This window comes from Zalophus californianus, chromosome 2 (genome assembly GCF_009762305.2).
Source record: "Zalophus californianus isolate mZalCal1 chromosome 2, mZalCal1.pri.v2, whole genome shotgun sequence".
Classification (NCBI taxonomy): Eukaryota; Metazoa; Chordata; class Mammalia; order Carnivora; family Otariidae; genus Zalophus; species Zalophus californianus.
This window is the reverse complement of record NC_045596.1, coordinates 33,217,280-33,232,242: the sequence shown is the minus strand read 5'-3', so window position 1 is coordinate 33,232,242 and position 14,963 is coordinate 33,217,280. Positions and strand designations below refer to the sequence as shown.

The 14,963-nt window shown below is 42.2% G+C and overlaps 1 protein-coding gene across 4 annotated transcripts in view; it reads right to left on the bottom strand.

Moving 5' to 3' along the window:
* The window catches only part of RHOH (ras homolog family member H), a 47,222-nt gene that overhangs the window by 31,897 nt on the left and 362 nt on the right, over positions 1-14,963 (bottom strand). For 2 of the 4 annotated variants that reach the window (XM_035726049.1, XM_035726048.1), the window contains exons 1-2: positions 9,475-9,752; positions 6,138-6,223 (exon numbers count right to left, since the gene is read on the bottom strand). The gene's annotated coding sequence lies outside the window, so the exon portion shown is untranslated. Of the gene's footprint in view, positions 1-6,137; positions 6,224-9,474; positions 9,753-14,963 lie in introns of those variants that run through there. The other 2 variants (XM_035726051.1, XM_035726050.1) reach the window with 1 other exon arrangement.

Below are 14,963 nucleotides of genomic sequence, written 5' to 3'. Positions count from 1 at the left end.
ATGCCACAATCCACATTTAGAGATTGCTCTTCCTGAGACAGAGAGGATGAAAAGAAAGAAAAGGTAGTGATGGGACTCAGCAAAGATACCATGGTTTCCAGCCCTTCATTAATTCAAGTGATCCATTTAAGCATCGGCTGTGTTCCTATTATATTAGGAAGCAATGTTTACTTTGAGCTTCCTTCTATACATTCTGCACATTTTGGAGGGAAAGCACTAGCATGATGACGTATTAAATGTGTAAAAACTTCATTAAATACTTACGAATAAAATATATACACCTATATTTAAATTAAAGGTTACACGCCACATTTGCTAAGATGAACATGTATTACTATTATATTGTGAAAGTCCACATTATTACAGATATTTCTCTGATATTACCAGATAGTCTGTGTATAGGAATATAGTGACAATATTATTTTAGCAGATGTAGGAAATTGTGGTACTGTCAACAAGTGAGATTTTTCTGCCTTTTCCCCTCCTATTTCCTGTATGTACGTCCAACACCCTCTGTACTCCCTTATCACAACCAGAAGAAGAGAGAGAGAGAGACTACTGATATGAATTTTGGCAAGTTATTGCCCAAAGATACTGGAGCTTAAAGAAAACCAGGTTTTATCTAAAGAAAGTATACCAAAGGGGATTTCTAAATCCTTTAAGGGTTTTTGTAGTTGATGGCAGTGGCTTCATATCATTTAAATTTGAATTGAAATATATGGCTTTCCTTTTCCCTGTTGGCATTCACAGGCATTCTTACACTTCTCAATCATGGTTGAGATCATTTTCAATGGGGACAAATGCAGGAAAAAAATTTTGTGGCAACTGAGAAGAAGGTTCAGGTTGAGATTTGTTTGTTCGGGAGAGCTTAAGAAGGCATCAGCTGGAATGGCAGTGGGGAAAGGAAAGGAAAAGCAGGGGTCCTGTCCCAAAGAAAGGATCCTCTGAAAGAATGCAAAGGCATTAAAGAAGAGATACGTGCAGTCAGTTCCCTGCATTGGCAACTAGGTGGCCAGGCACAAGGACGCAGCAGGGAGGGCAATGTTCACGAGACAAGAGGGGTGGAGTGTTTGCTATTGGCCTTTGGTGTACATGGACTATTTCTGTTTTGTGGGCTGTAACTGAGTATTCTATGATGCAGTATTATTAAAATGCATTGAATGTATTAAATTAAAATAAATTAACTACACTGAATACACTGAATTGAAATTGGTAGGAGACCCAGTCATAGGTGTACAATACTTAAACTGGTTGTAGAAGTTGAGCTGCACTAATTATTTGAATATATTTGTCATAGACTTTTTTTCTACCTTGAAAAAGATGTATAATCCTGGGGTGCCTGGGTGGCTCAGTCAGTTAAGCCTTTGCTTTTGGCTCAGGTCATGATCTCGGGGTCCTGGAATGGAGCCCCACATGGGGCCCCCTGCTCAGTGGGGAGTCTGCTTCTCCCTCTCTCCCTCTGTGCTCTCCCCCCCAATAAATAAATAAAATCTTAAAAAAAATGTATAACCCTTATGCTATGCAAGACCAAGAGAAGCCTGACTCATATTTCACAATTCATTTAGCCAATTGCCCATATTTTTTCTATGGAAGGTTGAAGATGGGGTGCATTTCCACTCCCCATCCTGTATCTGCCCACTCTACTAACATGACACAATAACATGGTCTTATCACTTTTAACAGAATTGGCTAATTTAAACTGTTGGGTTTCAGGTAAATCTCCAGACCTTGTCTGAGCTCCTATCACAGTCCAAGCAGATAGGAGATTAACAAAGATGTGACATTCCTACCAAAAACACCCAGTTCTCCAAATTGCAAGTCAGGTACCCACTCACAAAAGATGACCAACTGAGCTTCTGTGGTTTAAGGCTACACAGGGAAAGGACTTATCTCCAGAGTTCTTACGGCCTAAACAGATGCTCAGCTTCAGATAGGAAAACCTATGTTTTACACTCAGAACCAAGCACATAACAGAAAAGCAGCCTGACCGAGTATCCAGTATTCACCGGGGGGCGACAGTTGGCCCCACACCTGTCACTATACTCTGGAGTTGGCCATATCAGTACTTACAACCTGCCTATATTTCCAAAAGGAACCACATGACCATGTAGAAAAGTAGAATTTTGAGAGATTGGTTTCCCAAATGGGAACTAACTCTGGCTTCACATAATCTCTTATAATCTTATAATCTCAGAATTAAGGATTTAGAGCATGAGTCACAGATATTCTGAAAACCAACTCCGCCCCACATGTCCACGCATTTACTCAAGTTAAGGATCCAGTACGATAAAACTATACGTATGTCTGCCATCTTGTCCTCATTTTAACCATCACCTGGGAAGTCAGCATTTCTCTTTGGCAGCTAAATCCAGCATCAGCGATAATCAGAACTTTTTTGTATTGACAACCTCTGAGGCAGGAGTTCTTCATATGAGGACTCTGGACTAGTGGGAAGTCATGGATGGGTTTCAGAGGGCCCCAAAGTCCCCTAAAATTGTATGGCAAATGTGCATGTTCCTGCATTCCTGGGCTTTTTCTCAAGAAGGTCTTTGGTTCTCAACAGATTCTTAAAGGAATTTGTGAGCAAAAAAAAAAAAAAAGTGATTAGGAAACACTGCTCTGAAGTGTAAGCCAATCTGTCCATGAAAAACCGTTTTGAGTGGGTATTTCATGAATAGGATAGTCAGGAGGTGCACCCTTACACACCCAACAGACCCTGAGTGGTGCCTCTAGTGCTAAGAAGGATTGTGATTTATTCTTGATTTATCATGCCATCCATGTCCCTAGAGACTAGCGGCCCTGATGATAAGGAATGTGAAACTTTTTTAAAGTAAAAGATTCATCTTCAGGATAAAGGTGGAAGAACCCAAGATATGAAAGGCTATTTGAGAGCTTACTACAATCACTAAAGCTCTTCTAAAGCCAGGCGAAGCAGATAACCTCAGTATCATGGCTCCTGTTGCTGCAATATCATTTACTTTCATATGTTTATTTTGTGATGTGCTGCTGTTATGACATATGTCTGGTGTTATTACTATTTTGAGTGCTACAGTTCTTTATAAGAAAGTACTACATTTCATCAAAAAATTAGACTTTCTTTGCTTCTTTCATACACTGAGATCCAAAATGTTTTCTGGTTATAGCACTGCTTTTCTACTCACGTTTATTTTCGATGACCACCTCCCAGGGGTCTGAAAGAGAATGGTGACAGGTCCTAGACTCTCCCTCTGACCTCCTGTCTGTGTTACCTCCTTGTAGTACCCTCGTTCACAGCTACTTCCAGTGGGTCCAATGCCTCACAAAAGTCGTTTCACGGTGGAAGGGAATTTGGTGGTGCAAAGTATATTTAGTTAAGGAGTGCCATAAGGACGGCCTCCTGTTTTTAGTTTGTCTCTACAGACTCAATACACACACACACACACACACACACACACACACACACACACACTGATATACATTCCCTCGGCCCATCCAAACTATTACCTTTAATCTGGCAGTGTTTCTCAAAGTATGACCTGCAGACCATTTGTATCAAAAAACTTTACGGAGTGGGAAGACTTGTGAAAAATGAACATTTCCTGCCAACCCCCAGACCAACTGAATCAGAATCCAGAGGTAGAGCATAGAAGGCTGCATTTGTTAACATGACCCCCATCCACCCAGATGACCCTTAAATGCACTAAAATTTGAGAACCCATGATTTAGGAGAATCATTTCCACTCTGGTTTGAGTCCTATTGTTTTCAGATCTAAATCTAACTGCTTTCGCATCCATCTTGCTCATCTCTGAGGCCAGCATTTCCCTGTCTTTTCCAAAGAAATGTTTTCTACTCTCTCTGGGCTTTGCCAGTTGATTTTCTCTGGGTTCTTTCTCAGCCTCTGCAGTCTACGTTAGCAAGTCTTCAATACCCAGTCAGTCACTCCTTCCTCCTTCCTGAGCTGCCCTAAAGAAACCCCCTATGGAGCACCTGGATGGCTCAGTCAGTTAAGCTTCGGACTCTTGATTTCGTTTGGCTCAGGTGAGGATCTCAAAGTCCTAGGATCGAGCCCCCCATCGGGCTACCAGCTCAGCAGGGAGTCTGTTTGTCTCCCTCTCACTCTGCCCCTCCCCCCTCCCCTCCCCACCCTCCCCCTCTCCCTGCTCAGGGGTGTGCACGCTTACTTGCTCTCTCTCTCAATAAATCAATCAATCAATAAATAAATAAATCTTGAAAAAAAAAAAAAGAAAGAAACCCTTTTACCATCTACCACTCCAGATTGCCTGGGTCCAAACTCCCTTTACAATACCCAGCCCAGAGAGTCACATACCTGCATGTCATAACTGCATGTCAAAGGCAAACCTCATCTGGACCACAAAATGCTAAAACCGCTTAAGATCACATATTTACAGGCCCTCTCCATATTTTTTTAAACACACACACACACACCACTACTCCAATAAATGAAATAAAAACAAAACTCCATTATTTCACCATACTAACCCACTAAATGCTTACAGTGTTTTACCCTCACATTTAATCTTCATTCATAATAAGATCAGAATATAAGTGAAAATTTTAATCCTGTTTTTTCTAATTTAACACCATACCAAATATATTTTCATAGCTACCATAAAGTCATTTCCTTTAATGACTACAAAGTACTCCATAGAATTAATGTTGCCAGAATCATTATTCTTTAGGTTATGAGTGAATATGTTCCTGCATGTTATTTTTTCCTACTTTGAATTATTTATTTAGAATAAATTCCCAGGGATAAAATTAAGGGATCAAAATGTATGAGCATTTTAATGGTTCTTAACACATATTGCCAAGTTGCCATATTTTTATTTTACATTGTTCCTTTATGGTATATTGATAAGATGTTTAACCGCGTCTCCTCAAAAATAGTGCGGGGAGCCTGATTTATGGTGTTTGCCAATTTCCGTGGAGTAAACACTCCTACTGTGTCCAGGTTCAAGCTACGAACCTGAATGCAGAGTTGGAAAGAAATGCTCAGTAGCGCACTATTACATAATGTTCCTATCAAACTTGAAGTAAGTTCAAGAGCATCAATAATAGCAAAATGTATTAAATAACTAGGAAGTAATGTGTTTTGAGTATTTACTACATTTATTTTTAACATAATTTCTTGAACTGTAAGTTATAGAATTTAATTTTTAATGGTGGCTGTGTTTAACAAAATTGCAAAATTTCTGGAAATATTACAATCGGCTCTTGCAAACGAGCACAGGCAGGCTCCCGCACACCACTATAAATATCTCACTTGAATATTTTGCAAGAGCATGTCTTTTTTTTTTTTTTTTTTTACCGAAGCCATTGAAAATTCACCCTATTCCCATCTGTTGCAACAAACAATGACCGTGCTTTTAGATTAGCAAGTTATGCAAATATATAATGAATAAAGCATAATGCAAAAAAAAATAGAGCAGGAGGTCTATCTGGGTTAATTAATTCCACCCACCCTCCCCCAGTTTGGACAATACTCTCTTCATGCACTTACCCACTAGTGTTTTTTCACAGGATCACCTGTAACAACTACTCCATTATTTATTAACTCAAACAATGACTAAGTGACTGACTATGCACAGTTCTCACGGCAAATGTGATTAGAACCATACTGCCTGTTACTTAACCACTCTCCTCTTTGGTTTTCTTTTCTACGAAATGGGGAAGAGGTCACTGCTGACTACAGTATTAAAAGAAACCAAGCGTAGAGATAAGGCAGCTCCAACTTAGGCTCTAAGAAGCAACTGAGTGTTCTGTAATGTTTTGACATTTTCTTCCAAAAGTAATTCATTAGTATTCTGTTTTACTGGAAAAGAGAAATGGAAAGGTGATTTGGCACTTTCTCCCTTGAAAGCAAATTCCTTTCTTTGGGCTTTCCCTGAGTAATAATGAACAGCCTCTCTATGTATATAACAGAAGTTTTAGAGTGGTGCCTTGCCACTTGATTGTTAAAATGTAAATATGGTTGATGAAAACTCTAAACATGTCCACACCTTTAACTCAGTCATCCCATCCCCAGGAATTCTCCTAAGAAATAAATTCAAAACAAAGGAAAATACTTCTGTATGTCAATATTAATCACAACAAAGAGAAGATCGTTTGGCCTCATTTCAGCACTTACTCAACTTACCATCTTGGTGCTTGGAGCTCCGTTAGAAGAGTTCTGGATTAATGGCTCTCAAATGCTCACCCATAGAACAGCTGCCTCGAAGTCACCTGGGGGAAAGGGTTTGTACTGATTATCACAGAGATTCCTGCACCAAACCCCAGGGCTGCTATATGATACATGAGAAGTGCTAGTTTTTAAAAATTCCCTAAGTGATTTTGATGTCCAGCCAAGTTTAAGAATTACGATTCCGGGCCAAAACCAAACAAATCAAATCATCTCTGAACAACTGTCCACATCCAGGGAACAGTACATCTTCTTACACAAAGCACCAAGAGGTTGCTTGGGGCTTCAAGCAGCTGCTTGAGTCAAATGACTAAAGAGCCACATAGGAGGAGACTTAGTTTCTGGTGCTTGTCCACCTGCCTCCATTCACCCTCTCCATCTTGGACACCCTCCTTCTTGCACTGCCCCCCCCAGCACCCATTACTGTCCTGCTGGCTCCTGTCATGCCCCACTTTGGCACCCTAGCCTGACTTGGGCTCACCCCTTTGCATACACAAAGCCCCAAACTTTCCTCCCTTCTGTTATTAGTGGGGCTCTAGAAGGGAAACAATATTACTATTTGACCAAGGTAATCTGCACACATATTTGAGAAATCCCTGTATAATGAACATATTGGCCATATTTGCATTTTTTCAAAAGGGTGCTTTCTATCCTCCCCTGCCAAAATCTCTTGTCTGGAGAGTGGAACAGGAAAGCAGGACACTTTTCAATCTTGGGTCACCTGAGACCCAAGCATCTAGAAACCAGATCGGCACTTTGGGCACTCCTTGTCAACATGGTCAGTGAATAGAAATGGATTTTTGGTTATGCCTTGCTGGCACTAAAATTGAAATACTATAAAATTAAATAATTTAATTTAAGCTGGCCAGGGAAGAAGAGTCACCCTCTACCTCTGCCTCTAATGCCAAAAACACCCCTAAAATTCCACCCAAAGCATTCAGAGAGCAACATCAGCCCCAGATGCCCACAAATAACACAGCAGTCACTCAAAGCGTTGTCTCCTAAGTCAGACAATCAGATATGGAAAGGCTTAAAAAGTCCATTTCTAATCTTGTTTTCCTTTTTTCATATATATATTATTGCTATAAAATAGCTAACCCTGTGCCTATTCCATACTTGGTGTTCAAAAAATATTAATGTCCAGCCTTCACCCATTAGCCCCATTTTTCCTTTGAAAGGAACACTGGCATTAAAAGAGCTACTTACAGATATCTTGTTCCCAGCCGGGGACCATATCATCTTCACTCTCATGTCCCCACCAAGTTCTTAATAACAACCATAATAGCTACATTTCTTGACAGTTGATTTTGTGCCAGGCACTAGGCTAAATGCTTTACATATTTTTATCTCATTTTTATCCTTACAGAGAATTATACCTAACTCTCTGACATAGGTATTTTCAGTTATTAGAGCTACTTTACAGATACTTGTTTTTAATCTGAGGATTGAAGAATGTGTGTCCGAGGTTCCCACAGCTCGGAAGCAAAAGCACCAGATTCAACACAAGGTAATCTGGCTCCAAAGTCTGGATTCTTGTTCACCATACTGTATTTTTGTTATTAGATGGATGCAAATTTTTCACAGTTCAGAAAAAATAAATGCTCTGAATCACTGGGGGAAAAGTACCACCTAATACATAACATCTCATTCAGATATGCAAAGGAAGCAATACAGATTTCATGGAATGTTCGGACTGGTTTTTGAAGACTAGAGGCTCACTCGGTCAACCGGCTCATCTTCCCAAGAGGAAGACCACTTTAATACTGGATGATGAACATGTAAGAACTAGAAATGGAGTCTTACAGGAACCCTCAGGCACAGATGCATAAAGTAGCACCAACACGAAGAGGCTGGGACCTCTGGCTCCCTGTCACTTGGAATTCTGGGAGAGCTGAGAAGAGGAGCCTGATTGCCTAAGAAAACCAGAACACTACTGAAAGGCATCTGTTCTGCTCAGCAGCCTCTCAGGGTCCTCTGTAACCTGTCTATAACCCAAATTTTCCAAGCTTGTTTCCTGACAATGTATAAAACAAACTTTCTTCTTTTGGGGGGCCAGTCTCCTCCACTGGACCGCTCATCTCATCAGTCTCAGCTTTGTGTCTTTGCCTACACAGTGCGAATTAACCTCCCCTTTCTCCACCTACTCAAATCTCACGTCTTTCCAAGGCCATGACTTCCAGACCCACTTTAGCTTACCCTCAAACCCCCTTCTTGGAACTCCTGTAACTTACAGCCCACATCACCCCAGTATTCACACAATTCCCATCTTGCACTGCTTTCTGAATTTTACTTCTCACCATGACTACTAGATCATAAATTCCTTTGGGTAGAGGATTCCTTACATTTCTCTTATATCCTCCACAGCACCAGCTTGGAATCATTAAGTGATTATTGACTATTTATTGCTTGCCTGAATATTTCAATGGCAGCTTTAATTTAGGGAAGCACTTAAAACTAGTGATTTCCCTGGCTTTATTTAGGTACAACCCAAGCTATTGATGGTACTTCACAGCATGTCTCCAAACCAAACCACCTCAAAAACTAAATTTAATTTAATTCAATTTAAAAATAGATACTTATGCATCACATGCCACTTGTGGAAAGAGGACTTGAGCACTGGCAATAGGCGCAACAAACAAGCTAGGAATTCCAGATCCAAATCCTTATCATCAGAATTTTGGTTGGTTTCTTTTATGATTTAGAAAATTTTAAAACTCTTATTTGTACAGGAACGCCTGGGTGGCTCAGTCATTAAGCGTCTGCCTTCGGCTCAGGTCATGATCTCAGGGTCCTGGGATTGAGCCTCACGTCAGGCTCCCTGCTCAACAGGGAGTCTGCTTCTCCCTCTGCCTGCCGCTCCTCCTATTCATGTTCTCTCCCTCTCTCTCTCTCTCTGACAAATAAATAAATAAATAAATCTTTAAAAAAAAATTCATTTGTACAACTGAGAGGATCTTTATATTTACTTGTCAAACACAGGGTGATACTTAAACTACCCAAATATTTGAACTCGGTCATAGTCAGTCACAAGCATTTGAATTCTCTAGGAGAATATCTGAAAAAACAAAAGCCAACTATTATAACCTGTAACGTTTCAAAAGCTATATGCATCTTGTCAGGATGGCGGGGGGAGTTGGATACCAGAGCAACTCCCCTTTCCCCCATAAAATGGTTTCATACTTTACAACAGGTAGAGGAAGATCATTACTGTGTTTAGCCTAGAGTAAAAGCTACATAAACTGGAGAGATTTCTTTTGACACTGAGGAAATATTTTTAAAGAAGTAAAAGTCTTACCTGTTGTAGAATGCTGAAGAAATTTCTTGACACCAAAATGACTGACTCTGGAAGTTAATCTGTTCAGTGCAGGTAAGTAAAAGCAAAAGCTACCCGAGCCCTTTCACTCTTAGGATTTCCTTCTGGGATCAACGATTCCTTTCTCCCCAAGAATATAACTGATTCACATTGGAAGAACCAAAAATATAAGAGGCGAGCTGGTAGAGAATCCAACCCAAGATGGTTGGGTGTAGTGTGCGTAGTGACTGAGGTGGCAGGAACAATCGGAATGTGACGATAGAGATTAGCAAGTTCCTGTGCATAAGTCAATTTCCTGTAGCTGGCTTCTCTGAAGAGGGGATTTCATTTGTGTGGGTTTACCCCTGTGTGTGTGTGTGCACGTGCATTTCTCTCCATGACAATATGAAAACTTCCCCAGATAAGAAGCTTCTCCATTTCCCACCAACGAAGGAAGGAAGGAAGGAAGGAAGGAAGAAAGAAAAAGAAAGAAAGAAAGAAAGAAAGAAAGAAAGAAAGAAAGAAAGAAAGAAAGAAAGAAAGAAAGAAAGAAAGAAAGAAAGAAAGAAAGAAAGAAAAGAAAGAAAGAAAGAAAGGTCCACTCCTCTAACTGGTCTTAGTTAATTTAAGCTTGGGGGAAAAAAAGCACCTTAGAACATACAGGTCAGCTTGGTGAACATACTAACCATGGAGGGAAAACAGTAGGTGGGCGGTTTGTTTTCCTTTGATTTATTAATAACTATCAAATAATAATTTAGAAAGAACTGACTCAGCCGGAGTGAGAGCTCAAGCTGCCCCACCATAAAATCACCCTTTTTTGGACCAGCACCTGTGTTATGGAGGTAGGTGACTGAGTTGTTTTCAGACTCCTCACAGTTTCATTATTTGCCTCCAAACACAAATTTACTTTTTTTTTTCTTCTGTGCAATCCAGGTGTAGAGACCATCTGCATCTAAGTTATGGTGAAGATGCCTAGACCAACAAGTTTAACTTTCATGACACGCTCACAATCCCCCACGCCTCCAGTCCCTGAATAATCACAACTGCTACTGCCCAGGGTGAAATCTTTGTCAAAATATCTATGTGCCATAGAGATAAAGTAAACTCCATTCAAGTCAACAAACATCTATAGAGCCCCTACTATGTGTAAGATTCAGTGCGGGATGCTGGAGCAGGTTGGGAACACAAAGAGGAACAAGATGGAATCTCGCACTCAGAATGGTTAAAATCAAGTGAAGGAGAAGGACCAGCACATAAAGGAAATGCTCCGAATCAGGACTTATTTACAGATTTCCCTTGAAAAATCCTGGGACACAGGAGTCAGGTGAAAGGAAAGTGTGTGCAACCATTTTACCAGTGAAAATAGCCACTGAGCCTTGACATGGATTCTCTCATAATGTTCCAGGGAGACTCACTGGCTTCCAGAAGGCCCCACAGGCCAGTAGCATCATTTGAGGGCCATCGTCATCACTGTAGACTCAGAATCCTGTTATGCGCCTGACACTGTGTACTGAAGAAAAGCACAAAGACCAAGACAGATAGATTTCCTGTCCTCACAGTACCTATGTCCTAGTTGGGTGGGGGGTGGGGAGGGCAAACAAAACCATTCAAATAAATACACTAATTACAAATTGTAGCAATTATTACAAAGGAAACACAGAAGAAGCTGAGCTAGGCAACAAGACAGTATCTATGTCCTAGAGGTGGTCCAGGAGGGCCTCTTTAAGAAGCTAATATTTAAGCTGAGACTGCAGCCGTGATTCTCAGCCCTGGCTGAAAATTACAAGCATCTGGGAAGCTTAAAAAAAAAAAAATGCCAGTAGCTAGGCTCCACCCCTAGAGATTCTATTTTAATTTGTCTGCGTGGGAGCCCGGGGATTAATATATCCTCTCCCCCTCCATCCCGATCATTCTAATGTGCTGCTACGGCTATTGCTCTAATAATGAGAAAGAGAGGCCTGGAGAGGGCAGGGGGAAGGACCGTCCAAGCAGAGGCACCTGTATGTGCAAAGTCCCTGAGGTAGGAAAGTGTTTGCCATGCTCAAGGGAGTAGAGGAGGATTGCTATTGTCTAGAGTGCAGCAGCGGTTGGCATAAAAGGTACAAGATGAGCGTTCTCAGGGACAGACACACACTCTCAAAGCCCGTAACAGACTCTTACAGGAAGCCAAGTGTCAATTTGTTAACGTGCAGGAAGAACTCAAATCTGCCAGGTGAGATCCTTGAGCTCTCTGATGAGTACGTTATCTCCTTCTAGAAAATTCTCTGTCAGTTTACCATCATGATATTATTAGGTAAGCCAAACACAGGGCTTGTGGATCCTTTAGTTATTTACCTCTGGTTTTGTTCATCGAAAGATTTAGGGCAGCTTGTAAAGATACACACACCTTAGCAAGATGAAACCAATTAAAAATGTGAAATGAAAAGATGACACTGAGAGAAATGAAGACAGAAATTCTAAAACCAGAGGTGAGGTTGATACAGAAAAGATGCGCCATGTGGTTCTAAGCTTTTAAGCCACCATATGAAATGACAAATTCTGCCGCATCAAAAACTGAATGCCTTCCTCAGTAAAAAACTGTATTATTGCTCAGGATGCTGAGACTAGAGAGGAACTTGGCCCCTGGATTCTCATAGAGAGGACATCACGGCTGAAATGAAACACTGTCCTTAGACCAAACCCAACCAGTGAAAAGTTTTGTGCGGTGGTTCCTTGCTTTGTTTCTCAGGGTAGGCTGATTTCATCTCCCAAAAGAGCGGACTGAAAGCAATCGGGGGCGCGAGGAGGGGAGGGTGTGCCGGAAGGTGGTAGTTAATAAGGGGTGCACTATCCCTCATGCTGCTGTGAGGCGCCAATTTAATGCAGAGATGAAGATCAATTTCAGATTTTCTTCAGAAAATGGGGGCTAGAAGAGTTTTCTCATCCAAGCTTCTAAAAAATTGGGGGCAGCAAAGGGTTCAAAATCAGTCATACTTCCAGCAAGAGACCCAGGGGTTTTCTGTGTCCCAGCGTCCCTTGAGACAGCGGGGGGAGCCGGGCAGGGACAGCGGCCTGCGTGGACAGCCCCCTCCACCTGCCATAGAAGGTGAAACAAGACTCTGCCCTTTGAGACACAACGTTAAGAGGTGCCACAAGCAGGAGGCCTCAGGCCTTGTGCCTTCTCTCCACAAAAGGGCACACATACTCCCCGGGTCAGGCCAGGTGGGGTGTGTCCAGAGGTCCAAGCATTCCCAGCACATCCTGGATGGTGCTGGGAAGGGCATTGTGGTGTCCAGCTGCAGACTCCCCTTTGCCTCGTGGCGCTCTCGCTGATCCCTCCTCTTCTGGTGGACTGGCCCGCTGTGTGTGCGTGATTGTCGTTTCTGGTGTTCTCGTGTGGACTCTGGGCTTCCTCCTGCTCCTATCGCCTCTTCCACACCTCTAACCTCCACATACAGTTTAATCCGGGGCGGGGGCGGGAGCGGGTTGGGGACAGCGATCTAAGTTTCTTCCTTTTCTGGAAATCTCTCTTTTTGATTCTCTCCCAATCTCTCTGTCTCTGTCTCTGTCTCTGTCTCGCTTTTGCCCCCTCACTCTGTTAATAGACAGGGGTCGTGTTGAGGGGCGGAAGCAAATGACTTAAAATACACGTACACACCACACACACACACACACACACACACACACACACACACACACACACACCTCTCAGGGACGGGGTGGGAGTGTGCTGTCGTTCTGAAGCCACAGAGTCCGGCCTTGGGACCGAGATGGGGGTAAATCCTGGGGAATTCAAAGTGGCTGGCGGGAAGGAAGCTATGGTTATGGGGTACCTAAAAGGGAACTGACCCTTGTTATAAGCCACATTCTGGGAACCGGCCTCCCATGAGCTCCCACACCAGCATGTTGACACTGCCAGAGCCCCCACCAAACAGCCTTGTGAAGCCCAGTTCCAAGGCCCTCGAGGCCCACGGCCTGGCCTTGCTCACTGGCGTCTCTCAGGCGTTGACTAGTCTGTCACGCAAGAACCATTTGCTGAAGGATAGATTGGTTCTCTCATCTAAGCCTTGCAATAGCTCAATGTGGTAAACATTTTAAAATATGGTTTACAAGCCAAGGAGACCTCAGCTGGTTGAATGAAACTCTATGGCCTATGAAAAGCAGAACAAAGATTTACCCCATCCGGCTGTCCTGGTTCTTCAGGTCATATCTCCCAGCAGGGAGAGCTGGGCCACTGTGGAGGGGGAGGGGCAGCCAGAGCGCCCCGCCCCCCCCCACGGCCACAAGTCCATTTTCTCTCTTCCTGGTGCCCCTCCTCTGAGATTCCCAGGCAAACGCAATCCAAATGCAAGGCCAAGATTTGCTTTCTCAAAATACCTTTGTTTGAAATGCCCTCTGCTAGGGCAGAAGCACGGTTTATTTTCTCTTTTACAGTCTTAACAAGGACCTCTTTTACTGAAGATTTTTATGTAAATAACAAGACAACCATCTGTGCACCCTGGACTCATGCATAAGTGGTATTCTTGCCCACTGCAAAGGCGCTGTGCCATTTCTTCCAAAGAGAACTCTTAATTAAGACAATGGTATTCATAATGAACAGTAAAATCTTGGGAACCTTGCGATATCAGTCATTTACTAAATTATTTCTCCCCTGGGTCTGTAAGATGCCGCCCCCTTCTTCTTACTAGTAACTTAGTAACTGAAATGATTTTGATTTAGTGGGTAGCTTTTAATGTTTACACAGACCCTCGTCTGTGATATGCCACTTAATAAGATAAAATACTGCAGTGGGTTCTGAAGATGGAAAGTATGTACTAATACCTTGTCTAAATGCTTCGAAACCCAGGACATTAGTCATACTGTAATTATTCTTACCCAGCTCCCCACTGCGTGATAACTGTATTAAGCCAAAACACACATTCCTTCTGATTGAGAGATTTCATGACAATGAAATTTCATGTAAAATGTTAGCCCTTTGTAAGAGAAAGAGCTGAATTCTGATGTACAACACATCAGTGCAAAATACATTCGTGTAAAACGCCCTTTAAAATTCTAAATATGAAGATACCTTAGAAATGCCCCAGGCTTAGACATCAAGTGCACAATTTCTTCCTGACGCGTTTTAAGTCCTTATGACAACAGCCACCCTCCGCAGATAAGAATATCATTTCAGACATCTCCTCGCTTCCCTCTTATTGCCAGAACCGTCATTTCCCCTGCTGCCCTTCTCATCCTGTCTTCCCTCCGACTGTTTTAAGGTAGCACACTGCCTTTTGTTTTAGTGAGCATGAGGTTCTCCGAATTCTCACCTGCCCTTTTTACTCGTGTTTGTTTGCTCAGTATAAATGTGTGACTCTAGCAGACATTGACACCCAGGTTCTTTTTACTATAGAGCCATCATTCATAACAATGCAGGCTCCCCTTGCAGAGGGTGACAGCACCCAAAGCTCAGGCAAGATCTGGCCCTAAAGTTAATGGTGCTTTTCTTTCTTCTACTGTCGGAACAGAGCTCA